This window comes from Rana temporaria, chromosome 2, assembly GCF_905171775.1.
Source record: "Rana temporaria chromosome 2, aRanTem1.1, whole genome shotgun sequence".
Taxonomy (NCBI): domain Eukaryota; kingdom Metazoa; phylum Chordata; class Amphibia; order Anura; family Ranidae; genus Rana; species Rana temporaria.
The window spans coordinates 258263796-258290733 of NC_053490.1; the positions used below are offsets into that span (position 1 = coordinate 258263796).

The following is a 26938-nucleotide window of genomic DNA, read 5'->3' on the forward strand; positions in this document are numbered from 1 at the left end:
CAGAACAACTGACTGGGGCAGTTACCACCAAATCCAGGCCAACGGCCAGGGACCCGGCCTCTTGGCTTCGACCTCATGCCTCTCTGTCCAAATCAGAAGGCTTCCACCTCCACACCAACAGGCTTAGCGTCCGCCGACTGCCATCCCTTTCCCCCTGCCACAGGGTACCGGGGACAGTCAGCTTAGCACCACCTATTGGCAACTGATAAGAACAGATACTACACTTGATCTTAGCCAAAAGGCCGAGAAGCGATTGATTCTGCATAAAACATTTAACAGTGTCATTCCATGAGATAATCTACGAGGGCGTGTTTACGGGTGCAATTAGGCGCAGGGCAGTGTATGAATTAGGTGGGGCAACTGGTGGTGAGTAACTCTTGAGGCCTGGCTAGTAGCTCAGGACTTGAAATTTTGAGCCCTGCTGAAAGCATATGACCTCTAGAATAAAAAGAAGGTGCTACCGATTTTTTAGACTCCTGCGGTATTTGCAAAAATGTTTATCGAACCAATGTTTACTAAGCCCCAACTTCTGTGGGGGGGTCGTTTTACATGAAAGGGTGCGGCAGGGTGGGGAGGCAGGGGACAGTGAGGCGGCGGGGTGGACGGTCACTTTAGGGGTTAATAACTCTGATGAGCGGGTTATAATCTGCTGATCAGTTATAGAATTGTTCAGCAAAGTCTGCTGAACAATTCTGATATAAGCTTATGGTCATTGAAGTGACCACCTGCGGTAACTTCTGTACGGCGTATGGACCTGGCATAAAAAGGGTTAAAGGATAAACTCACTTATTTAAAAAAATAAACAAAATGCATTTTTTTTGCAGATAAAAAAAAATCATTTTTTTTTTTGGAGCCTGTAAAGCATTGCACCAGCAAATCTGTCAGTGTATCTGTGTGGCTGTATTGTATATCCAAGTAAGGGCAAGCAGATACAATCTGACAGGAAGAATCAATGAACTACAAGCTGACATCCACAACGAATGTTGGGACTTGTAGTTCATTCATACACAGAGCTCTGTGTATGAATGACATGGCAGTGTGGGTGGAGCCTTGCAAGGCCACACGGTTTTTAAAATAAAATAAAAAGCTAGTATGGGAAACTATGGGTAATGAACACATTAGCATTAGTTCATTTAAGAAACAACCATTTTTGCTTTTAATATTTTAGACAGAAACCATAAAATCTCACTCTGCTACCAGGCAAAGAGAACCAAAAAGCATGTAATATATATATATATATATATATATATATATATATATATATATATATAAATATATGCTCCTAGTCAACTTCTGGGGGACATATTCACTGTACAATATGCTCTATTATTTAGACCCAATAAAACAATCACTCAGCTTGTGTTTCTTTCCTCCTTGCCTTTAAAATAAAAGCAGAGAACGGTCATCAACAACTAACAGCAGCTACAATTAGAAGCAGCACTGTAAGCCCACTTCGCGCTCAGAAAGAAACACTAACACTCTTCATCGTGATTGGTGAGTTTGTACACTTTAGAGCACATTTCGACAGTCAAAAACTATAGAAATGATCCCTGAAAGTATAGTCTTAACCAGATACTGTGTTGTTTAAAGGGCACATGTTACGAGCACCCACTACAAGTTGTAGTGACCTTTAACATGCACAAAAAAATATATACAAATTACTCAAAAAAGTTACCAATACCATTTCCAAACACTAAACTGTTTTCTGAAATGTGTTATGCGTGTTCCTAATTACATAACATGTGTCTTTCTATGTATTTACTTATACTCCCATTTCATTTATCTAGCTTACAAGTTCTTCAGTCACAACATTTGCATATCTGGCAACCCTTAACCAATTGAAGTTTATCCCGCCTCTTGTAATGTTATCAGGACAACCTTAACTGTTTAACAACCAGATACACTGTACTTTCCTAACAAAACAGTTTACCTTTGTTGCTGATAAATGCTAGATTTAAAAAGTTATTTAACTACCTAATAATCTACCATTTACATGACTAGCTGGTTAACAATTATATATATATATATATAAAAATTGTTAACCAGCTAAAGGTGTGTGTATGTATATATATATATATATATATATATATATATATATATATATATTCACACACACACTATAAAATAACAGAAAAATTGAATAACAGGTCCTGTTCAAACAAGTTTTGTTTTAATCAATTTCTAAGTCGTTTAGATAAACTAAAACAAATAAAGAAACTGCAATATAAAAAAAATTAAAACATTACAAAGTGAAGGTTTAAAGACTTATGAGCTGTATAAGAAAATATGTTGAACTATTGACTAGATATATAAAAAAAAATGTACATTGCCATAAACAATGAAACAGGAGAATTAAAATCACCATGTAATCCGGTAATTTTCAATAATTAAAAACCAAATTACAAGCCCAAGTTTTTTTTATGAGCCCAAGTGAACAAAAAAAATTGCACATGGGTAGTAAATAGGTACCACATTTATTATTGTTAGTTATGCAAGACCTCCCACCTTGGTGGGAGGAGTCTATTACCCCTGGTAGGTCCTCCATGGCTTGCTTAGTGGTGCACATCCATGTGTACATGGGTGTATTTAAAGGGGATCCATTGAGGGTAGTACACTGCTGAGCTCTGATGAAGAAGCTTTGCGCTTTGAAACTTCACCCGGTGCAGAACACAAAGAGTGGTCACAAAAATGTGCAGACGGGTGCAACGTCAAGTGGTCCTCCTGTGAAAAAGGACCCAAACCCTGATCCCCCAAAACGTTGGACCTCAGTCCCCGTCTGGAGCCTGAGCAACCAAAGTCGACACGGACCCAACTTCCTTGGAGGGTCTGCCGAAACAGAACCCTCCCAGTACTGGGTGGGGCTCCCCCGAAGGGAGACCCCATGAGAGCAGGCGGACTAAGCCAGAAGGCCATGTCCACCCACACCCAAGACGTTCAGGGCTGGCCCGAGGACCGGCACCCTACTAATCACACAGTGAAAGAAGTGGTCATTGTGTTATACAATGATCAGTCCCTCCGGCCAGGAATACAAAATTCCTCCAGTCCTAGCCAAAAGGCCCGGCCCAGGAGGCAGGTGCTAAAAAAAAAAAAAAAGCGTGTTCTGGTGCAGTGACCGTGGTACCAGTCAAATCAAAGTGACCCTCACTCACAGTGATTCTTCTGGTACCCCTGGGCTGCCACTCCAGGGGCACATTCTCCATAGGCTTTTCGTTCCAAATCCAACCCCCCAACTGGCTATTGCAGCCCTCCACCCCTGCCAGATAGAGAGCCCTTCAAGGTTTTCTTAGGGAGAACTGCCGCACCAGTTAGCAGCTTCCACCAATACTAGCCCTTCCAGACCCCCCCGTCAATCCAGCGGATTTGCATGGCTGACAGGGATAGCACTTACACCGGCCAGCCAGAAGGCCGGACTAGAACTCAGCAGATCTTAGCCAAAAGGCCGAGAAGCGATAAGAGGAGTCTAGTAGGGTATAAAACAAATTTGTGATATAAAGGCATTTGTATTATAGGGTGCAGAGCCATAGGTACCTATAGGCGTGACATCAGTAGTGTGGACTGCACGTGGCAAATGGTCCTGGGAGCATTTTCAGCTCTGGATTAGTGATCCCCTGTGTGACGGACTTTTATGCAAATATCAAATATGCTTCAGTCTAATTCTCTCCCTGCTAGTTTAATGCTGTGTCTTAGATGAAAAGGTGATTTCATGTGTGACTCATCTCTCTGTGAACACTGTTAATATGTTAAATAAGGCTAGCTTTTGAAAGGCCTTTAATTGTGCGATAACACTGTCTAAAACCTATTGATGCTCAGAGGTGTGAATAGGTGTCAAGCGGCATGCGGAGACGAAACGTCTGCCTAGGAAACTCAGTGTGTGAAGGTGGTTTGTTTGATGCCATTAATTAAGGAATGTGCAGTGATTAGACATGATAATTATAGGCCGGTGCCGACCTGTCTAGATCTAGGTCATTTTTTCCATTTTGAATATATTTAGGACGCGGCACACGCACTATGATCATGCATCCACATGCTCACTACATGTGAGGATGCATCAAAATTTCTCTTCTTCCTGAATTAATAAAGGGTGGAAGCACCCGGGCAATCTACAGCCCTAACCCTTCAGGGCTGTTAGTGTTTTTTTATTATTTAATAACTTTATGCTACACATTACTATTTTTTAGCATAAAAGCCCCTTTTCTAGCAGCAGTACTTCTCGAATACAATATTACAATCATTCTCCTTTTTTCCTCCTCCCTCCCCTTCCCCCCCCCTTTTTATTTGATTAGCCATGGACTGCGCAGGTGCGGGCTGGTTAGGATATATGTCGGAAATCCAAACAAATTGTAACGTAGACAATGAGCAAGAAATCAATATCAACCAGTATATGGCTAAAATGAAACGTCTCCTAAAGAAAAAATCCAATCTATATTGGCATATTGAATTCCTCAATAAATATGCTAGGGAAAACATCAGCCCGCTAGGTCTCCGAGTGCAGGTATTTCCTTCCTTCCAAAATGCCACTTCTGATTTCAAAGTGGCCTGGGAGCAAATACTTACGGCTTGCAGTACGCAATTAATGAAATTACTGGTGGGACATCATCAATCAGAACTATTATCATTAGAGCAAGATATTCTCTTACTACAGTCCAGTAATGAGACCATTAAGTCTCATACTCACTATGAGAAACGATGTCAGGAAATTAAGGAATTCATAACTAGAATCACAAAAGATATTATCCATAAAAAACAGATCAAACTCTCCAAAGACAGATTGGCCTTTAGTGAAGGCTTTGCTTATCGTTGGCAGGCTTCCACACAATCTAGAGGTTCACGTTCCAATTTTCGGGTACCCCGGAATCAGGATAGTAACCATTATACAACTGAGGATGACACTGAATCTGACTCTTCTTCCTTTTTTCCCTCACAGCAACCTTCAAGACGGAACTATCCTACTTCTACTTCATCCACTCCCGGTTCACGTAAGAGGGGTCTTGGTGGTGGGTCTAATGCACCTTATTCTAAACATCCCCCCATTAAGGATAGCACTATGCCACAACGCACTCGGGCGGATACCCTTCCTAGTGGTGATGGAGCCTGTGTACAAAGCAACTACATGGGAGGGTTAGCCTCCCAAGCTATACAAACATTACAAGCCCAGTCTACAGCACACGCCTCTGCAACGGGAACCAATGTGGGGCCCTTGGACCCCAATATTGGTGTCCCTAGAAGGAATATATCCCTTGATAATTCTCAAACAACCTTACAACTACACCAATGTACTAGACAAGGGACCCTTGATCCACATATCACCACTCAGGCTTCAAGTTTTCACTTGCCCCTGACGACCCCCCCACAAACTTAACGTCCAATTCCAGTCTGGATGTGATCAACCTCACTCCTTATGTGTTTTCCAAATGATTGTAAAAAACTGGATACGAATTCCCTAATTAGCAATTTAACTAAAAAACAAGGACAGGCAATACAAAATCTTCAACGTCACCCTGATTTAGAAATAAAAGCATCTGATAAAGGCGGCAATGTAGTTCTCATGACAAAATCCAACTATGAAAAAATGGTCTTCAACATATTACAAAATAGGGAGTGGTATAGACGTATCCATGGGCACCTGTTGTGCCCCTGGCTACGCCAATCTGTACCTGGGGGGGTGGGAACGAGATATTTTCTCAGATGACCAATTATCAATCTATACCGGACATGTCATCAATTGGCTAAGATACATTGATGACGTGTTCATTATATGGTCAGGCTCAAGCTCCCTACTTTCTGAATTCATTGATGCTCTCAACACCAATGGGTTCAACCTAAAATTTACATTTACAAGCGCACTAGATCAAGTTACTTTCCTTGATCTGACAATTCTAAAGGACATAGATGGTAGAATTACATCCTCCCTTTTTAGAAAGGAGACTGCAGGGAACACACTGCTCCACGCGGCCAGCGCACATCCAGCTAATTTATTGAAGAGCATACCTTATGCTCAATACCTGAGATTACGCAGAAACTGCACTGTCACCAAGGACTTTATTTTTCAAGCCAGCTTACTCAGGCAGCGACTCTTGGCCAGAGGCTATAGCAAATCATTAATACGCAAGGCGTACAACAAGGCCATGCGTCAATCACGTACTACCTTACTATTTAAAAAGAAAACTATTCCCTCGTCCCAACCGGTTAGGTTTATCACGCGATATTCCAGCCACCATCACGAAGTGCGCAATATACTGATCAAACACTGGTCAATACTGACAAACGACTCCATTCTCAGTAAATACATTGGACCAAAGCCAGACATTACGTATAAAAAATCACGCGCCCTACGTGATAAACTAACCTCTAGCCACTATAACACCAATCAAAGTCAACATAGGCCCCCTGGGGGGCGTGGCCGAGAGCGGCATGTGAGAGGACGTGCATCACGGAGCTCCCGCACTAATCCTCCAAAGATCCTCTTCCCAGCCAGCTATTCCTTGCGGAACTTGACCGATTCGGTGCAGACTCCCGTCTGGACATCCCGGGTGACATTTGCGGCGATCGTGGAAGTCATGCTGACCCACAAACAGCTGGAGACCGGGCCGCCCGAAATCCAACATGGCGCCGCGGCTCCTCTCTCACAGCGCGCACGAGGCACGGATAAAAGCAGGGACACGGGTAAGCCTCCTAAAACCCCTCGAGGGACTGGGAAAGACCCCCCTAAGGACATACTTTACTATGCCCAGAAGCCAACGAGCGCAGCTGCACATGGGAGTGGGGAGGACATGTCAGCAACCCCTGCAGTCTTTCACACGCAGGCAGAGGATGAGGCAGGCACTCAGGGCCCTGAGGCCTCCTCAGTGCGGGACTTATTGATGATGGAGGAGGAAGAGGAGGATGGGAGTGATACTCAGCCTTCCCTGGCTGACATACTGCGTGCGGTGAATAAATGCACGGCGTCAGTACACTCATTACAGGAGAACTTTGGTACTTTGAAGGAGGAATTGGGGTTCATTAGACATGATCTGCAGAAGACACGGGAGCGCACCACTGCTGCTGAGGGACGCATCAGTGATTTGGAGGACAAGCTGACACCACTCATAAGAGATGTGCAAATCACTGCCAGGATTGCTAGGGCGAACGACCTCAAGTCTGACGACATCGAAAATCGTTTAAGACGAAATAATGTTCGCATAGTGGGGCTCCCCGAGAAAACCGAGGGTAGGGACCCCACCGAATTTGTTGAACAATGGTTGCTCCAGGTGTTTGGGAAGGAGGTCTTTACCCGGTTATATTCAGTGGAGCGAGCGCACAGGGTACCAACTAGACCCTTACCGCCGGGTCACCAAACGCGCACCATGATTGCGAGGCTGCTCAACTATAAAGATAAAGAAATCGTGCTCAGACAAGCGAGGGAGCGGCGCAATATCCTGTTTAATGGGGCTCGTGTATCGTTTTACCCTGATTACTCGGCGGAAGTACAGAAGAGAAGAGCAAGGTTTGCTGATGTCAAGAGGCTGCAGCGGCTGCGGGCCTCATATGCCATGCTGTTTCCGGCGAAGCTCCGGATCATAGTTGGCGGTCAGTCTCATTTCTTTGAAGCGGCGGCTGATGCATCATCCTGGCTGGACGCCAACGAACACGCTATTCGTCAAGAGGGCAGGAGAGCAGCGGCAGAGGGAGACTGATTCATGGCCTTCGCAGGTTCCGGCCCAGTACAGGTTTGTTCATTCCAGTTTGGCTGGGAAGCCACGACCTACAGCTTTTCTCTGACAGTGTTGTGAGCAAGTGAATATTTCTAACGAGAACTTAAGTGATTTTTTTTCATATTTTTGTCCTTGTGGCAGTTTTCCTCAGGAGACACCTGCAGTGTAGGTTCAGGGTGTTAGGTTCGACCTACAGGGTCTCTTGGGTGGGTTTTCTACCCCTTTGTGTTTGTTCTCCCCCCCTTTTTTTATTTTTTCATTGTTGATACCTTTGCAACCCCGCACTATGGAGGGCTCTCCTGATGGTCGCTGGGGGGTATTGTTTGCTAGTTGCATACACGTTTTTCTTTTTTATGCTTTAATTCTTTATTATCACAGCTGCAGTTCTGGACAACGCCGATGTACTCACAGGAAACTCTTGAAGCAGATCCCAGGTACTGTGTTTTTGATACACTTGGCGCACTGGACATATGCACACCCTACGGCGCCTAGGGTACACGATATTTTAGGTTATTCAGATCTTAGGACGGACTGAACATGAGTACTGTTACATTACTGTCTTGGAACATTAGAGGTGTTCAGAGCCCTCTGAAACGTACCATGGTTACTACTATTTTGAAGAAGTACTCCCCTGCTATCTATGTTCTGCAGGAGACTCACCTTGTGCCGGACACGGTTTCTTGCCTGAGTTTTTCTTGGGTGGGTTGGGCCTATCACTCTACCCATACCTCCTATTCGAGAGGGGTGAGTGTATTGGTCCACAAGGCCCTGGAGTTTCTTCTGCTGGACAAATTGATAGATGACGAGGGACGTTATGTGGTTCTACTGTGTAAAATAGGTCAACTGAAATGTATATTAGCTGCTGTATATGTGCCCCCTCCTTTCAACTCTGAAGTACTGCGGATTTTGTTAATGTATCAGTTGGATCACCCTGATGTACCGTTTGTCGTTATGGGGGATTTCAACTGTTATATGGATCCTGTCATGGACAAACATCCGCCTCCATTGGTTTCTCGCAACAGAGCTCGAACAGCATTGCGGAAGTTCACGGAGGAGGTAGGGTGGGTTGATCCGTGGCGCAGCCGTAACCCTCAGCAAAAGCTGTTCTCCTGTTTTTCCAAATCTCACCTCTCTCTGTCACGCATTGACATATGCTTATGCTCGCCCCAGATGGTCAATCTGTTAGAGAATCTTAGATACCTGGTAAGAGGGGTGTCGGATCATTCCCCTCTTTTGGCATCCCTGATTGTTAGGCCCGCTACGGATCTCCCTAGGGCTCCTTGGAAGCTCAACGCCTTTTGGCTCAACTTGTTCCCTTCCCATGCACAAGTGGCGGAGGAGATTGCTGGGTTTTGGCGGCGCCATGAGGGTCACCCGAATTTGGGATTGATCTGGGAGACGTTTAAAGCGTTTCTCAGGGGAATCTTGATAACAGAGGTTAATGGTATCAAGGCCAAGACGAATGGGCTACGGGAGAAATCTGAAATACTGGTGAGCAGGCTGGAGGCAGAATTCATTGCAGATCCCTCAGATGCGGCTAGAGAGGCATGGATGGCAGCACAGGAGGCAGTGGATAGGATTACTAGGGAATCGGCTGATAGAAAACGTTTTTTCAATAGACAGGCTTTCTTCGAGGAGGGTGAACAAACAGGCCGTCTGCTCGCAAAGATAGTGAAGGCATCCCAAACATCCCCATCTATTGGTGCACTGCGAAAGGAGGGGGGTGGGCCTCGTAAATACTCCCGCACAAATTATGGAGGAGCTGGTTAGGTTCTATTCTGATCTGTACAGGTCCCGGGTGGCTTATTCGGATTTGGAGTTACAGGAGTACCTGCGGGAAATTGAACTACCTAGTTTGTCGGCTGCCCAGAGGGCACTCCTGGATTCTCCGATTAGGCTGGAAGAGTTGCAAGAGGCTCTGTCTTTTTCCTAATTCGAAATCTCCGGGGGATGACGGCCTACCCATGGAAATATTCAAACAGTATGGGGGGATAGTCTTGCCACACCTGCTTAGGGTTCTTAATTTTGCTAGAGAACAACGGTGTTTACCAGATTCCATGTCCAGAGCTTGCATTGTGCTTCTTCTGAAATCGGGTAAGGATCCTCTTGACCCGGGTTTATATAGGCCGATCTCGCTCTTACAGAGCGATATTAAAATCTTGGCGAAGGTCCTAGCTCTGAGGCTCAACAGGGTTATCTCCTGCATCATCCACTCAGACCAGTCCGGCTTTATGCCTCAAAAGTGCACAGCCATCAATCTCCGCAGGCTTTATTTGAATATTCAGACAGTGTCAGAGCACATGGGTAACAGGGCCCTATTGTCGTTAGATGCCCACAAGGCTTTTGACAGTATAGAATGGGGTTACCTTTGGGCTGTTATGGGTAAATTTGGCTTCGGTGAACAGTTCCTGTCGTGGGTACAGCTATTATACTGCTCGCCCAGGGCGGTGATTAGGGAGGCGGGCCATGTCTCTAAACCGTTTACCCTGCATAGAGGTACCCGGCAGGGATGCCCGCTGTCCCCGCTTCTCTTCGCCATTGAACCCATGGCAGCCCGGATCAGAGCGAATCAGAGAGTGAGGGGCCTACAATATGGGGAGATCCAGGAGAAAATTATGTTGTATGCCGACGACACCATGCTCCTTTTGGGTGACACTGCTGGCTCCCTGGAGGAGGCGATGGCAGTGGTCGGCAGGTTTGGGTCCTATTCTGGCCTAGTCATTAACTGGACTAAGTCCTCGCTTTTATTGCTGGATGAGGTCCAGGGTGGAGGGGAGAGGATGATTCACAGGGTACCGGTATCCACAGGATTTAAGTATCTTGGTATCCAGGTTACCCCTGAACCACGTGATTTTCTAGCACTCAATTTGACACCGTTGTTGAATAGAATTAGAGATAAGGTTAAGATCTGGTCCCGCCTTAGGATGTCCCTAGTGGGTAGGGTCAATCTCATTAAAATGATCTTTATGCCTCAGCTCTTATATATCCTGCACAATACCCCTGTGGTCATCCCTCTGAAGGTGTTCAGGATTATTAATTCCCTTTTCAGGACCTTTATCTGGCAGGCCAAGTCTCCTAGGGTGAAGTTGGAGCAGTTTCAGAAGCCTAAGATGGCGGGAGGCCTCGCCCTCCCTAATCCTTGGGTATATTATTTGGCGGCTCAGGCACAACATATTGCCAGGGCTATGCCAAAGAGGCAGGCCCCTGAGGGTGGAGAGGGGAGATCGGATCCCATTAGGGCCCTGATGTGTTATGCCACTGGCTTCGATAGTGTACCTACTGGTATGGAGGCCCTGGCATACGCATTATCCAACAAAAAGTTTCCCACATATGCGCTACTGCAAAAAATATGGAACAAACTTAGACAGATGCAGGAGGTAGAGGGGTTCACAGGTTTCAGCCCGATCTGGGAAAATAAGTACTATGGAGAACTGCTCTCATTGGACTGTGGGACGCGGTGGAGCAGGCATGGTGTTACGCTTCTGAAACACATTTTTGTTGCGGGCGCGTTGATCCCCTTCCCTGAACTAAGGGAGAGGTATCGCCTTCCACAGTCTATGCTCTTTCATTACATGCAGTTGCGGCATGCTGTGACGGCGCAGGCAGGGGGGGCCCCGTGGGTCCTTTCGAAGACGCCGATATTCAAATTTATGGCCGAAGTGTCTCAGTTTAAGGGTTTTATTTCCGATGCTTACTCAATGATCTTAAATATCTACTTAGATGACTTTCCACTTGGAGTGTCCACGAAGTGGGAGAGGGACGTAGGGGCCTTTGAGGATGAGCAATGGGAGGAGGCACTTGAGGCAGTGCAGTTGTGCTTCCTGAATGTGGCTCAGCAATTATCTCAATTGTACATTGTGCTCAGAGTGCATTACACACCCGTCAGACTATTTAAGATGGGGGTGAGGCCAGACTCCAATTGCACCAGGTGCGCAAGGGATCATGGCGACTTGATCCATTTACTGTGGCGGTGCCCCAAGCTTCATTTATTTTGGTCAGGGGTTGTGACTCTCCTTAACAGAGTTTATCTGACTAGCATTCCTGTTGATCCGAAACAATGTCTTCTTGGCATTATAGATGATGCGTCACTGGACGACAATAGCAGGCAAGCCATATTGAGAGCTCTGTTTCAGGCCCGTAGGCTAATCCTTCGGCATTGGAAGGCAGTTGATCCTCCAACGTTGAAGGAATGGATTGCTCAAATGGGTGACACCATAAGATTGGAGAGGTATGTCTATCAACACAGGGGCTGCTCGAGAAAATTTGAACAAGTGTGGGCCCCGTGGTTGGATTCACCTGGCTTATCCCCGGTGGATCTGGTCATGGAAAGGCTGCTTAGGTAGATGAGGGGGGTGGTCAGCCATGGGGGGTAGTCGGAGAATGGGGGGTTTGATTCATTGGTTTTATTGTTTGTATACGATTTGGGGGACGTGTGTATTCCAGTGGGGCTAGTGCCTCTTAAATAGTGGCCTCGCACTGAGGTCTTCTGTTATTTGGGAGTCTGCGGTGCTTCAGGTGTGAACTGTTATTTGCACTGGTGGAATGTTCCGGTGATGTGTTAATGAGCTGTGTATTCGCTGTGATTTTCCTTTCTGTTTTGTTTTTTTGTTCTGTCTTTTCTAAATAAACATCTTTGATTTAAAAAAAAAAAACATAGGCCCCCTAATGGGATTGTTCGTTGTGGGAAATGTGCCTTCTGCCCTTGGGTTAAAGAAGGAAACATGTTCATTTTACCTAATGGTGAACAATTTATTCCCAATTTTTACGCGGATTGCAACACGCAAGGCGTTATATACCTTATGATTTGCAAATGCCAAGCGTTCTACGTAGGCAAGACCATTAGGAATCTGAAATGCAGGATTAGGGACCACATTTATTTTTCTTCGGAAGGGAAAATGGTGACATCTGTTAGTCGCCACCTCGACCTTTATCATAGGTTCGATACTTCGGTAGCCTCCTTTATAGTTCTAGCTGTTATCCCTAAGGACAATCGGGGAGGCAACTGGGATAAACAGGTACTTCAGAAGGAAGCCCTGTGGATTGAGCGACTTGGGGCTCTTCAGCCCCCAGGCCTCAATGAATCTCAATCCTATAAATCCTTTCTGTAAGCTCTTATGCTGCATATACTCGACTTTACAATCTGGCCCTATGCTTCTCGAAATGCAATTTGCATAGTCAGGTGTTTTCCCCAAATCTACACTTAATGCTTATATTCCCATCAGCAGCCCTGTCTTTTAGTTCTCGCTATATATCAATATGTATAAATTAGGGGGAGTACTAACTAAGTAGTTCACATGTCTTTGTTATTTCCTTTGTATCAATACTTACCTTTGGAAATAATTTCTATAGTTCAATCTGCTGCTCTATTTTAAAGAGGTCTTTGCTATTTATTTGCTATGTGAACTAATCATTAATAATTGTCATTATTTTGTTTAAATATCTTCTTTTTTCTATAATCAATTGCTGTGCTTGCTGGTGTCTCGCTGTGCTTGCGGGCTTTTATTGGGTTGAAGTTTTATAACATCTCTGGGGAGGGCCCACTATTCACCAACCTGCGGCTCGTTTTACTGCCCCTTCTTTATCCTACATAGCGTGGCCGCATAAGATATAGCCAGTTTTCTTACTGCTATATCTTTAGTGACCACAGGGTGGCGATCCCGCGCCATCCCTGTGATTACTATATCCAATGCAGTACGCTCGTTCCACCTGTGGGGCGCACGCATTGGTAACTATGCGGCCAGCTCTGATGACATCACCCGGCAGTGTATGTCGATCCGGGCGGGACAGGGAGCTATTTAAGGGCCCTTAGCCCTAGCACATACATCTGTAGCCTCCCGGGAGGCATACGGACACTATTTATATGCCTGCAGTTCTACTATCAGGTATGTTTTTCTACCTCCTTTACAAGCTAGTTCAATCTGGTTGACTCCTTATGGCAGTGCCATTCTAAGCCCTCTATTTGTCTATTTCAGAGACCTGACAGGGCTTGTCTATACTTGGCCCCTTGTTACCTATCTGGGGTGCATCCATTGTGAATATTGTGTTTAAATTCACTGTATTGCTATATGATCAGCTTACACTCCTGTGTTAATTTCAACTCACCATGGTTACAGCCTGATTAGCTCTATCTACCTTCACTGGGTAAGCCTCGTTTTGCTATTTTATTTAAATGGTTATGCATGTCATTTTAGAACTTAGCATCTTATTGCTATATATTTATCCATAGATTTTTAGCTGCAATCTGCATTGGCTATATACTACTATGGTGCAGATGGAACTTTTTCACTGGATGCCAGTACAAGTTTATTCTTTTAACCATTAACCCCTCACCAGTTCAGACTCCGGGTTACTGTTACCCCTAATCTCAACTGATGCTCCTCTAGGTAAGCCAGTTTGGTCAGTACTATATCTACTATATTATTATCTTTACCTTTACCATACCCTGTATGACCTCTATTACCATGTTACCTTGTCCCCGCTATGTAGGATTAGGGACACTCTGCGGCTTGGTGTTTTCTGGGCCTGAGAGTTCATCTTTCTCCAATTTCCCCCCCCCTCCCCCACGGGTTTTTACCCTTGGGCTTTCCCTCCCCTGTCTTTTTTCCTGCATGCATTTAGCCTGCCTGCCAGCATCCACAGCTACTCTATTTCTATTTTTATCTTGGTTCACTATATAATATATGCATGTGAAAGGTATTTATATACTCATGTTTTTTCTCCATTATTGTAGCACATTTATAACAAAAAGTCCTTTGAAGAAGCGCCATATCTCAGCGCGAAACATGTCAGGCCACAGCGATTCCTTTGTCATCGTTTAGACCTTCAGTCTATGCAGTCTTCGGTCCTTCCTCAGGAACTTATATAATCTATAAGTGGTTGGAGGTTCTTTGTTTGTCTTTATCAACAGTATATCTCAATAACCAGTTGAAATTCTTTTTTATGTAATTATGTTTAATTACCAATTCCTGATGGTTCTCACTGAATACTGTAACGCTGTGTAATTTTGTTTTTGTGCAAATTCAATCATATGGAGATTTTCTTAAAGTGTTTAATAATACCTTGTGTAATAAATATATTTTTTTAGCAAAAATTTCCCCCTGTTTGTGGTGACTACTATCTTTACCAGTTTACAGTGCCCTCAAAGTTCATGACTTGCCCCTAGGTCATTTTTTCCATTTTGACCTGTCTAGAATGTTGTAGTAATTAGCCTTAGTGTGTGATTAGGGGGGGTGGAGATCTCATGGTTGCTTTAATGCCTGGTACTGTATATAAAGCTGAGAAGAAACCATTAAAGTCTGTCTTGTTCCAGCAGTGAGCTCTGACTCATGTGTGGCTTAATGGGCGATCTCAGGAATATTCCTCCTCATGGAATATTGGGTGATGTTCTTATGGAAGAAGGGAATCTTTGACGGGGATATCATTCTAATACCGTCACACCCTGCACCTAGGAACGGCATCAGTGATTCTCCAGGACAAAAAAAACGGAGTTAGGCTTACCGGTAACTCTGTTTTCAGGAGTCTTCCAGGACAGCCCTGTAGATGTAGCTCCTCCCTCCGGGACAGGAAACACAATCACCCCCAATTATAAAAGGCGGTCCTCCAGGCCTTCTCCTCAGTTCATCCAAGAATTCCTGAAGGGCTCTGAAAAACATAATCTACCAACACATCGTTAGTACAAACTTCCATTTCCAGTTTAGAAATATAAACACCGGGTGGGAAGCCAGGCTGTCCTGGAAGACTCCTGAAAACAGAGTTACCGGTAAGCCTAACTCCGGTTTTACCCTTTCGTCTTCCAGGACAGCCCTGTAGATGATTGACAAGAAACTTACTTATCAGGGTGGGGTTACTGCTTGGAGGACCCTCCTACCAAATGCCTGATCTTTCTCAGACATCAAGTCCAGGCGATAATGCTTGGCGAAAGTAGTATAACTTGACCACGTTGCCGCCTTGCAAATCTCTTCTGGTGAGGCTCCGGCCCTCTCAGCCCATGAACTCGAAACTGCTCTAGTCGAGTGTGCTTTAACAAATGGGGCTTGTAGGCCCTCTAACTCATAAGCCGTTCCTATTGCCATCCTGATCCATCTGGCAATGGAGGATTTGGACGCTTTATGTCCCTTCTTACTACCTGAAAAATTAACAAAAAGGGAATCGCTCTTCCTAAACTCTTTGGAAGCTTCTAAGTAAACTAAAAGGCACCTCCTAACATCTAATAAGTTTTGGGGTGCTCCCTCTGAGTCTGAGGTGGAACAAAAAGAAGGAAGGACAATGTCCTGTGTCCTATGGAACTTGGACACAACCTTAGGAAGAAAACTGGGGTCTGTTTTCAAAATAATCCTATCATCAAAAATTAACAAAAAAGGCTCCAAAATTGACAGAGCCTGTAGCTCGCTCACCCGTCTGGCTGAGGTCACTGCCACCAAGAGGACTGTTTTAAGTGTAACCCATTTAAGGATGGATTCCTCCAGAGGTTCAAAAGGTTTGCCTGAAAGTGCTCTGAGCACCAACGAAAGATCCCAAGAAGGACAGGTCGAAACCCTTACTGGCCTTGATCTTGATAAGGCCTTGAAAAAACTCTTAACGTATGAATTCTGCTGAAGGGAACACTGCAAGAAGACACTCAGGGCTGCTACCTGTACTTTTAGGGTGCTAGGGGAGAGACCCAGATCTACCCCAGCCTGTAAAAAATCCAGAATAGCTGGAATACCTGGATGATCTAACTTCTGTTCTTTCATCCAGGAACAAAATCTCTTCCAGAATTTGGCATAGATTGCTCTCGTAACTGGCTTTCTGCACTGCAGTAGGGTGTTTATTACCTTCTCTGAGAAACCCTCTGCTCTCAATAACTGTTCCTCAGATACCACGCAGTTAGACTCAGTCTATCTATCTGCGGGTGTAGGATTGGACCTTGCGAGATCAGATCCTTCCGGATTGGAAGGGGAAATGGAGGAAGAATGCATAGTTACTTCAGGATTGCGAACCAGGGCCTCTTTGGCCAGCAGGGCGCGATCAAAATCAAGTCTGTCGCCTCCAACCGAAATTTCTGGAGCACTGCTGCTATCATCCTTACTGGGGGGAAGGCGTAGCAGATGTTGAACCTCCAAGGACTGGTAAATGCGTCTATCCTTAAGGCCTGGTCTCTGGGATGTATTGAGAAGAACTGGGTTACCTTCCTGTTCTTTTCTGAGGCAAAAAGATCTATTTCCGGAAGACCCCACCTCTGTGTTATCTGAGCGAATACCTCTTTGTTTAGGGACCATTTGTCCTGCTTCACTGGCTGGCGACTTAAGTAATCTGCCAGAGAGTTTTGAGTACCCTTTAGGTGGACTGCTGTCAGTGAAAACAAGTTGGTCTCCGCCCAGGAGAGGATTTTGTTGGATATTTCTTGCAAGGCCGGACTTCTTGTCCCTCCCTGCTTGTTCAGGTACGCGACAGCCGCTGCGTTGTCCAAGCGAACTTGCAGGTGATGTCCTACCAACCTTTCCTGAAATGACTCTATTGTCCTTAGGATTGCCAACAGCTCTCTTTGGTTGGAAGAACGACTTGCCTCCGCTGGAGACCATGCTCCCTGGGCTACTGCTTCCTCTAGGTGGGCTCCCCAGCCCCAGGCACTTGCGTCCGTTGTCACTATTACTTCTACCGGGAAGGACCAGTCTAGACCCTTGCTCAGATTGTGATGTCCTCGCCACCACCACAACTTCCTCTTTACCTTGGCTGAGATTGGAATCAGAGACTCTAAATCCTGACTTAGGCCACTCCAGAGACGGAGCATAAGTTCCTGTAATGGGCGTTGATGATGTCTTGCCCAAGGAACTGCAGGGAAACAGGATGTCATGAATCCCAGGACTCTCATTACCTCTCTGATTGAAATCCACTGATTGGACTGAAGCTGGGCAACAGCCTGACTTACTTTGGTAACCTTTTCCTCGGGGAGAAAATTTTTTCTCTTTACCGAAGATATCCTGTACCCTAGGTATACCACCTCCTGGCATGGCACCAACTGGGATTTGTCCCGGTTGATTATCCACCCGAGTGAGGAGAGATACTCCTGCGCAACCAGTAAATCCCTTTCTAACTGTTGAGCCGATCTTGCCACAAACAGTAGATCGTCCAGATATGGGATTACTGTGATCGCTTGGTCCCTGAGAGGGGCAAGAGCTTCTGCTAGAACCTTGGTAAAAATTCTTGGTGACGAGGATAGACCAAAGGGCAGGGCTTGGAACTGGAAGTGTTGAATCCCTAGGGTTACACTTACTGCTACCCTGAGAAATTTTTGGTAATCTGGATGTATAGGGATGTGCAAGTAAGCATCCCTGAGATCCAGGGTCGCCATGTAACACCCCGGGAACAGACATCTTGATACTGTAAAGATCGACTCCATTCTGAACCTTTTGTATTTTACAAATTTGTTCAGGGGCCGAAGGTTCAGGATCATCCTGAACTTCCCTGATGGCTTCCTTACTATGAAAACATGGGAATACACTCCCTGTCCCTGCTCCTCCAGGGGTACCGGAATTAGGACCCTCTGATCCACTAATTCTCCTAGGGACAGCGTGAGAGCTTCTGCTTTTGCTTTTTCCCTGGGTGGATGAGTCACCCTGAAATTCCAGTGAGGCAGAGATGCAAACTCCAGCTTGTAACCGTTCTTTATTAGATCTAGAATGAACGGGCTTGAAGTTGCCTTGGTCCATTGTGGGAGGAACTGCCCCAACCTTCCTCCCACGAGGACACAGGAGTCATTGCGGTTTTGGGGGGGTTGAGGAGGATTAAACAGGATTCCTCCTCTACCACGCCCCTTGTGGCCTGCCCAGTGCTTCTTGGGTTGGCCTTCCTTCTTCTGGTTTTGCCAAAAGTTTGAACCCCTGAAGCCACGAAAAAAACTCTTTCCCTCAGCCTTTTTCTTTTTCTCAGGAAAGGCTTTCTTCCTGTTCTGAGTACGTTCCAAAGCCTCTTGGAGGCCGGGTCCAAAAAGATGGTCTCCTGAAAACGGAAGACCACACAATTTTAATTTTGAGGCGGCATCTCCCGTCCAGGTTTTCAGCCATACTGATCTTCTGGCTGCATTGACAAGGGCTGCTGACCTGGCAGCCAACTTTACTGACTCCTCTGATGCGTCAGCTAAAAAACCCACTGCCTTGAACAAGAGTGGAAAAGATTTTAAAAGCTCCTGTCTAGAGGTACCGGCCAAGATGTGTGCCTGTAACTGGGTGAGCCAACACTCTAAGTTCCTTGCTACACAAGTAGCTGCTAGAGCTGGTTTTAAACTGATCGCAGAGGCGTCCCAAGCTCTTTTCAATAGTAGGTCTCCCCTTTTGTCCATTGGGTCCCTAAGGGAACCTAGGTCATCAAATGCCAAATCTGTCCTCCTGGAGACCTTGGCTAAAGGGGCATCCAGTCTAGGAACTTTGTTCCAAGGATGAGACACATCTGATTCAAATGGAAACCTCCGTTTGAGGCTGCCTGAAAAAAAAGGGTCTTCTTTCAGGTTGTTCCCACTCTCGCAGAATCATATCAATCAAAGACTTATGAACCGGAAAAACCTTGGTTCTAGTCGCATTCCCCTGATACATAAGGTCATGCCTTGAGAGTTGAACCTGTTCCTCTCGGATATCTAAAGTATCATAGATAGCATTTAGAAGATCCCCCACATCATCTAATGATAATTTGTATCTGGCCGCCCTGGAGGAATCCTCCTCTCCCTCTGATTCAGATGCTGAACCTGCCTGAGAGGAAACAACTGATCTGGGAGTTCTGTCTCTAACCTCCTCCTCTTCTTCCTGAATTTGTAAGGAAGGAGCACTAGAGGCCCTAGTTAGGGACGGGGCTGGACCCTGCATCCTGTCTATCAGTCCCTTAAACGACTGAAATGTGGATGCCATTTCATCCTTAAAAGATGATAACATTTGGTTACAAGTGGTTATCGAACTTTCCTTAACCAAGCTATTAACACAGTCAGGACATAAAGGCTTATTCCAGTTAGAACTTAGCTTTGTCCCACACACTGCACATTTCTTCCTAGGAGGCTGGTTCTTATCATGGGCCTTGACCTGTTAAAATAAATAACACAGTTTGACCACATTACAACCAGCTAGACCTACATTCACCACTGTGAAAAGGTTCCTAGAAGGTGCAAAACCCTCCACCAAACAGGCTCACCACCTAGGGGGGGTATCTGGGGTAACAATCCCCTACCTAACAGAGTAAGCCATGTGCCATCACCAGGCCTTACCTGAGAGGTACCGGTGCCTGTTGGACCAGGATCGGAAATAGCCGCTGCTGCATCCATGGTCTTGTGTTATTCGTTTCAGTCTCACTGAACAAAAACTAGCGCCGGGATCCATCGAGTCTCCTCCGCGCCCTTTTTTGAAGTAGGAACGATACTTCCGGGCGCCCCCTGATGACGCGCTTCCGCCGAGAATACACCTTCCTCTCTTTGGAACGCATGGAACCCGCCCCCTATCGAAACACCGGAAGTGGCGCGCCGATTCGATGGCGTCTCTCACCTCGCAGCCATGCCATCCGGATCGTTCCAGGGGATGGGTCCCGCCGTCAACGGGGTCCGACTCTCGCCGAGCTCACGGCGGGGGAGACTCCAGCTACGCTCTCTACCCCTAGGGCCAGAGGAGTGCTGAAGGTCTGAGGTAGGTTCTCTCACACACAAAAGAAAAAAGATACGTTCCCTGATTGTATCTCCTCCCGTCCGGCAGGAAACACAAAAAACTGAGGAGAAGGTCTGGAGGACCGCCTTTTATAATTGGGGGTGATTGTGTTTCCTGTCCCGGAGGGAGGAGCTACATCTACAGGGCTGTCCTGGAAGACGAAAGGGTAAAATAACGATTTTTGAATAACAGCTTACCTGTAAAATCCTATTCTTTGAGTACTCCACGGAACACAGAGCCTTTAGTCTTTACATAGTGAGCTGTATGGTCATCAGAGGTGATTGGACACTGGCACAACCTATGAGAACAAGTTTCCCTCCATATAACCCCTCCCATACAGGAAGTACCTCAGTTTTTGTAGCAAAGCAGTACGTATCCCATAGAAGGGGGGGACCTTTGTGTCCCGTGGTGTATTTAAAGAAAAGGACTTTACAGGTAAGCTGTTATTCAAAAATCCTTCTCTCTTTATCGTACACCATTTAGCCTTTAGTCTTTACATCAGTGGTCTCAAAGTACCGGCCCGCGGACCAGTTATAAATGGCCCTAAATTTACCCTTTAAAATCTTCATAGGCGACGTTTAAAAAAATCTACAGGTTGCAGGTTTTAAGTTACAGAGGTGGTCTAGTGCTAGAATTATTGCTCTCGCTCTACCAATCGTGGCGATACCTCACATGTGTGGTTTGAACACAGTTTACATATGCGGGCGCTGCTCGCGTATGTGTTCGCTTCTGCGCGCAAGCTCGTCGGGACGGTGTGCGTTTTCTGGCTCCTAACTTTTTTAGCTGGCTCCTAGATTCCAAGCAAATTTGTCAACCCCTGACTTACACCAGTGCTGGTGGTAATAATGCGCTCGCTGACACCAGTGCTGGGGGTTAATAATGTGTTCGCTGACACCAGTACTGTTTTTGAAGTTTGAAAGTTTGCATGCGGCCCCCCATGGCATATGAAAACTTGTCTTGTGTCCCTCAGGTAATTTGAGTTTGAGACCCCTGCTTTACATAGTGGGACGTCCCAGAGCAATGCTCCATATGAAGGGTGGGAGACACAGATCCATCAGGCCGCCAACGGACAAGAAGCCCTAGACCGCTGTCTGCAGCACACTATGCCTGAAGGCAGAATCCTCATGTCCTCTCACATCTATTTGATAGAATTTTGTAAACGTATGGACTGAAGACCAAGTAGCAGCTTTACAGATCTGAGCCATTGAAGCCTGGTGATGCACTGCCCAAGAGGAACTGATCGCTCTGGTCGAGTGCGCCTTAACAGGAAATGGAAGAATTACCTTCTTTAAATCATAAGCTTGACTAATCACTTGACGAATCCACCTGACAATGGTGGATTTCGATATCGGTTGGCCCTTTTTGGGGCCATCTGGTATAATGAACAGAACATCCGTTTTACGTATCTGAGCTGTAGCCTGCAGATAAACTTTAACTGCCCTTACTACATCCAAAGAGTGCAGCAATTCTTCCTCCGCTGTCTGCGGTTCAGGAAAAAAGGAAGGCAGCACAATGTTTTGATTTAAATGAAACGCTGATACCACCTTTGGCAGAAAGGTAGGATGAGGGCGTAGAACAATTTTGTCTTTGTGACAAATTAAATAAGGTTCTTTAGAAGAAAGAGCTGCCAACTCCGATACCCTTCTGGCGGAAGACATAGCAATCAAAAAGGCCACTTTCTTGCTCAAGAGAATCAAAGGAATCTGATGAATATGTTCAAAAGGGTGCTCTTGCAGAGCTGACAATACTAGGTTCAAATCCCAAGGGCACAAGGGTGATTTGACTGGTGGATTTATCCTCACTACTCCTTGAATAAACACCCGAACTAGGGAATGAGATGCCAATGGTTTCTGAAAAAAGACTGATAGAGCCGATTTGACCCTTCATAGTACTCAGGACTAATTTCATATCCACTCTGACTTGGCAAAAGGCGAGAATTCTACTTATGTCGTATTTTAAATTATTCCATTTCTTGGATTCAGACCAAGAAATAAATGCTTTCCAGGCTCTATAGTAGATTAGCCTAGAGGCTGGCTTTCTTGCACTAACGAGTGTAGAAAGTGCTGGACACAAGACTCCTCGTTTCTTCAAGATGTAGGTCTCAGTAGCCAGACAGTCAAACTTAGCTTCTGTAAGGAAGGATGAACCTTGTGACAGCAAGTCCTGCCGGAGCGGAAGTACCCAAGGTATTCCTACTGCCATCTTTATGATTTTGGCGTACCAGGGTCTCCTGTGCCAATTCGGGGCCACTAGGAGCACTGGTATTCTCTCCTTGATCCTGCACAGCAATCTCTGTAAGAGAGGGATCGGAGGGAATGCATAGATCAGTGAGAACTGATCCCACGGAATTGTCAACGCATCCGTTCCGTAGGCCTGCGGATCTCTTGTCCTGGAAACAAAGCTGTCCAACTTTTTGTTGAGTCTGGAGGCTAGCAGGTCTATATCCGGGTCCCCCATTACTGGCATATTGCCTGAAAGACCTCCGGATGGAGTGGCATTAATCGCTGGCAACTTAGATAGTCCGCTTGCCAGTTCTCTACCCCTGAAATGAAAATCGCAGACAGACAAGGTACATGTTTTTCTGCCCAAACTAATATTCGATTCACCTCTTTCTGGGCATGCCGGCTCCGGGTGCCTCCTTGATGATTGATGTAGGCTACAACAGTAGCATTGTTGGATTGTATCCGAACAGGGTAATCCTGTAACCTGTGTGTCCAGGTTTTGAGAGCTAAATATACTGCCCGAATATCTAATATGTTGATGGGCAGGTTCTCTTCTGTTTTGGCCCAGGTACCCTGGGCTGAGGCCTCCTCTAACACGTCTCCCCAGCCTAACAGGCTGGCATCCGTGGATACCACTTTCCAAACCACTGGAAGGAAGGACCGTCTTTTTCGCAAATTTTCGCTTTTCAACCGCCAACTGAGTCTTTGGCGCACCTGTGGCGACAGGTGCATGGGGAATCCAAAGTTTGGCTCTTCCTGTCCCAGGCAGCTAGAATGCCACTCTGTAGATGCCTAGAATGAAACTGGGCGTAAGGGACTGCCTCGAAGGAGGCCACCATCTTTCCTAATAGTCTCATGCACAGGCAAATATATGGTCTCCTCTCTGTCCTGACCCTGTGGATTAAATTCCTTAGGGACTTGACCTTTGGTTCTGGCAGGAATATCCTGCCTAGGGCTTCATCTATGATCATGCCTAGATACTCTGCTCTTTGAGCTAGTAGAGAGGATTTCTGTTGGTTTATTACCCATCCTAACCTCTCCAAGTATCTCACCGTATTGAGTATGGCGTGTTCTAGCCCCGCCTTTGACTGATCTATTACAAGTAGATCGTCTAGATAGGCTGATACCGTTACCCCTTGTGCTCTCAGGTTCGCCAACACAGGGGCCAGGATCTTTGTAAACACCCGGGGTGCAGTTGCCAAACCAAAAGGTAGAGCCACAAATTGAAAATGGCGATGCTTCACCGCGAACCTTAGGAATTTTTTGTGAGCAGGATAAATAGGCACATGTAAATAGGTGTCCTTGATGTCTATGGACGCCACAAATTCTCCGCCTTGTAGGGTGGCGACCACGGACCGAATGGTTTCCATTCGGAAATGGCAAATGATCAGATACTGTTTAGATCTTTCAGGTCCAGAATGGGTCCGACATCTCCATTTGGTTTTGGAACTACAAAAAGGTTTGAATAAAACCCTGCACCTTGCTCCCTTAGGGGAACCTCTTTGATTACCCCCTGAGACAGCAAATGATCCAAACAGCGGAAAAAAGAATCCCTCTTTATTGGATCTTTGGAGACCCCAGAACTTCGGAACCGATGGGATGGGATCTCTCGAAACTCCAGTTTGTACCCTAGGGATACAGCAGAGACTACCCATCTGTCCTGGAGCTCTGTCTGCCAAGTTCCTGAAAACTGCAGAAGCCGCCCACCACTCGGCCGAGCGGGGGAGCCCCTTCATGATGAAGCTTTTGGGTTCTGCTTAATAGATTGTTGACCCCACTGCTTCCTGAACTTCTGGGCCTTTCCCTGATCTTTAGGCTTTGTGGCTGTCTGCGAACGCCGTCGCCACTTCCCTAGACGATGGCCCAGGAGCTGGGGAGAGCTTAAAACAAGGACATAGTAGTCTTGCCGCTTGATATCTTGACATATTTCTCTAAATCCTCCCCACAAAGCTGTTCCCCATGAAAGGGGAAACTGGTCAAAAGTTTTTTACAAGGGGCTTCTGCTGACCCAAGTGCTTCAGCCAAAGGATTCTACGCATGTGCACTAGCTGGAGTATAAGGCGCAAAGATTGCTGTATAGAATCCCTAATGGCGTCTACTGCGAAACATAAAGCCCTGGGCATATTCTCTCATAATTTGGCTTGCTCCGAGGGTAGGTCTTTTAACCCTTCCTTAATTAATCCCTTAGGACTTGACACATACCCACTGCCGCCACCGCAGGTTGGGTTACTGCGCCTGCCAGGAGAAAGGAAGATTTTAATAGAAATTCCAATTTCTTCACAGAAGGTTCCTTAAATCCATGGGCATTATCTACCGGACAGGTTAAACTCTTATTAACGCAAGAGATTGCTGCATCCACTGAAGGCAAGCTCCATTTTTTGGCAAACTTTTCCTCCATTGGGTAAAGGATCTCAAATCTCCTAGGAGGAGAGAAGCAATTGTCTGGATGCATCCAGTCTACGTAAACCAGTTCCTCCAAAAATGGATGAACCGGAAAGGAACAAGTAACCTTCCGGGACTTTAAAGACCCCAACGCGGGCACAGGTGAGTCAGTTAGCTCAGAGGGAGGAAACTTAAATGCAGAGCCTACCATCTCAGTATAATATTGCACCTGCAATTGTTCAGTCCGGGAGGCAGAAAAATATTCTTCCAAAATATCTGATGCCTCGGAGTCCTCATCTTTACCATCAGATAGAGGTATGTCCTCCTCACCCTCATCAGACTTCCGACGGGAGATCTGAAGCAACTGAGGGTATTCTACTACGCGTATTAGCCCCCTGCGAGGATTTTGCGATTAAAGAAGCAAGTCTCCCCTCAAAATTTCTGAGGGCTACCGCCAAAGAATCCTCAGTGACAAATGCAGACCCTGACACTCCAGGAGAGGTTATGACCCCAGCCGGAGTCAATGGCTCATCCTGCACAGGTGCATCATAAATCACCGGAGATGAGGGTACCAAGCGGGCCCGGGTAGAGGCTCTCGTCTTAGGTGGCAATGTTTTTTTGCCTTTTATCCTTTGGGAAGACATAATACCAAACAACAAAGCCAAGGTATTATCAACTGCATATACTTCTGTGCTAGTTAAGCCTTTTACATACAGTATGCAACTAATCACACCGTTTCATGCTAAGTGGGTGTCCTCTCTTGGGGGTGCAAGATAACCATCCACATAGAGACCTTACGTGTCCTTGGCTGCTGTGTCCCATCCAGGGAGAGCTGCAGGGCTGCCTGGCTTTTTAAAACCTTTCTGCCTGTCACAAAAAACGCTGTGACGACTTGCACGCGCACAGGCATGTGCACGTCCGCGACCCGCCTGGTCCTGCCCGCCCCTAAAGCGTGCTCCCGTGCGAGCACGCTTAATGTTGCCTCTTATAGTTTTTAGCTTGGGGAAGACAACTTGAAGCTGTGCTGGGGAAACCAGCCCTTTTTTTTTACAGGGGTAAAATAAAAAATAAAATGGGGGAAAAGGAAGGTGGGAGAGGTCCTAGCCAAAAGGCTCGGCCCTAGAGGCAGGTGTCAAAAAGGTGTGTGTGGAGATCGTGACCAAAGTACCATACGGTAAGTGCCCCTTTCAAACACTTGTGCAATGTATGGCACCCCTGGACTGCCACTCCAGGGGCACTATCTCCACAGGCTTTTCAACGGACCCTGACCCCCGGCACGGATCAGCAGCACCCTTCCCAGCCAGAAGGTAGGAGGAGAGATTGGGGAGAGCCCACCTCAGCAGGCTACTCCCACAACCCCCATCCCTCCCACCTAATCACGTTCGGGGAAATACTAACTCCCGACGAAAAGAGGAGCAAGGGTTCTCTCCCAAACAACTGACTGGGGCAGGCACCACCAAATCCAAGCCAGGGGCCCAGCCCTCCAGCTTCGACCTCATGCCTCTGTCCAAATCAGAAGGTTTCCACCTCCACGCCAGCAGGCTTAGCGTCTGCCATCCGCCATCCCTTTCCCCCTCGCAGAGTACTAGGGACGACCAGCATACCACCACCTACTGGCAACTGATAAGAACAGGTACAACAATTGATCTTAGCCAAAGGGTCGAGAAGATTTCCTTCGTTCTGAAGTGAAACCAGAGGGCACATGCTCAATTGAAAAGCCTGTGGCGTGCATAACACAACCCAAAAACTTCACCCGGTGCAGGCAAAAATGTGCACACACATAAAGAGTGAAACACAAAAAAACTGACGGGTGCATCGTCAAGTGGCCCTCCGAAAAAGGCCCAGCTCTGAGACCCCGGGGCGTTGGGCTCCTGGCAGGGAAAAGAGTAAACTGTGGTCCATGCAGCCGAAGCCACATGGACCCACCATGGCCTAAGCAGCCGAAGCCACAAGGACCCAACATCCTCAGAGGGACTGCCGAAACAGA

General features: G+C 46.3%; 1 protein-coding gene, 1 long non-coding RNA gene, 1 other non-coding gene and 1 pseudogene across 8 annotated transcripts in view; 1 reads left to right on the forward strand and 3 right to left on the reverse strand.

The window, feature by feature from the left end:
• TEX14 (testis expressed 14, intercellular bridge forming factor) overlaps positions 1-26938 on the reverse strand; it is a 639745-nt gene that overhangs the window by 573319 nt on the left and 39488 nt on the right. The window lies entirely within an intron of this gene.
• LOC120929931 lies at positions 124-254 on the reverse strand (annotated as a pseudogene).
• Positions 1348-1566, reverse strand: LOC120930036. The gene has a single exon (XR_005747570.1). It is a non-coding gene; the product is annotated as a small nucleolar RNA U3 (small nucleolar RNA).
• On the forward strand, positions 13474-14781 carry LOC120926683. 2 transcript variants are annotated; one of them, XR_005746981.1, is made up of 3 exons: positions 13474-13832; positions 13918-14074; positions 14422-14781. It is a non-coding gene; the product is annotated as an uncharacterized LOC120926683 (long non-coding RNA). The 2 variants fall into 2 exon arrangements; XR_005746980.1 differs by having other exon boundaries at positions 13474-14074.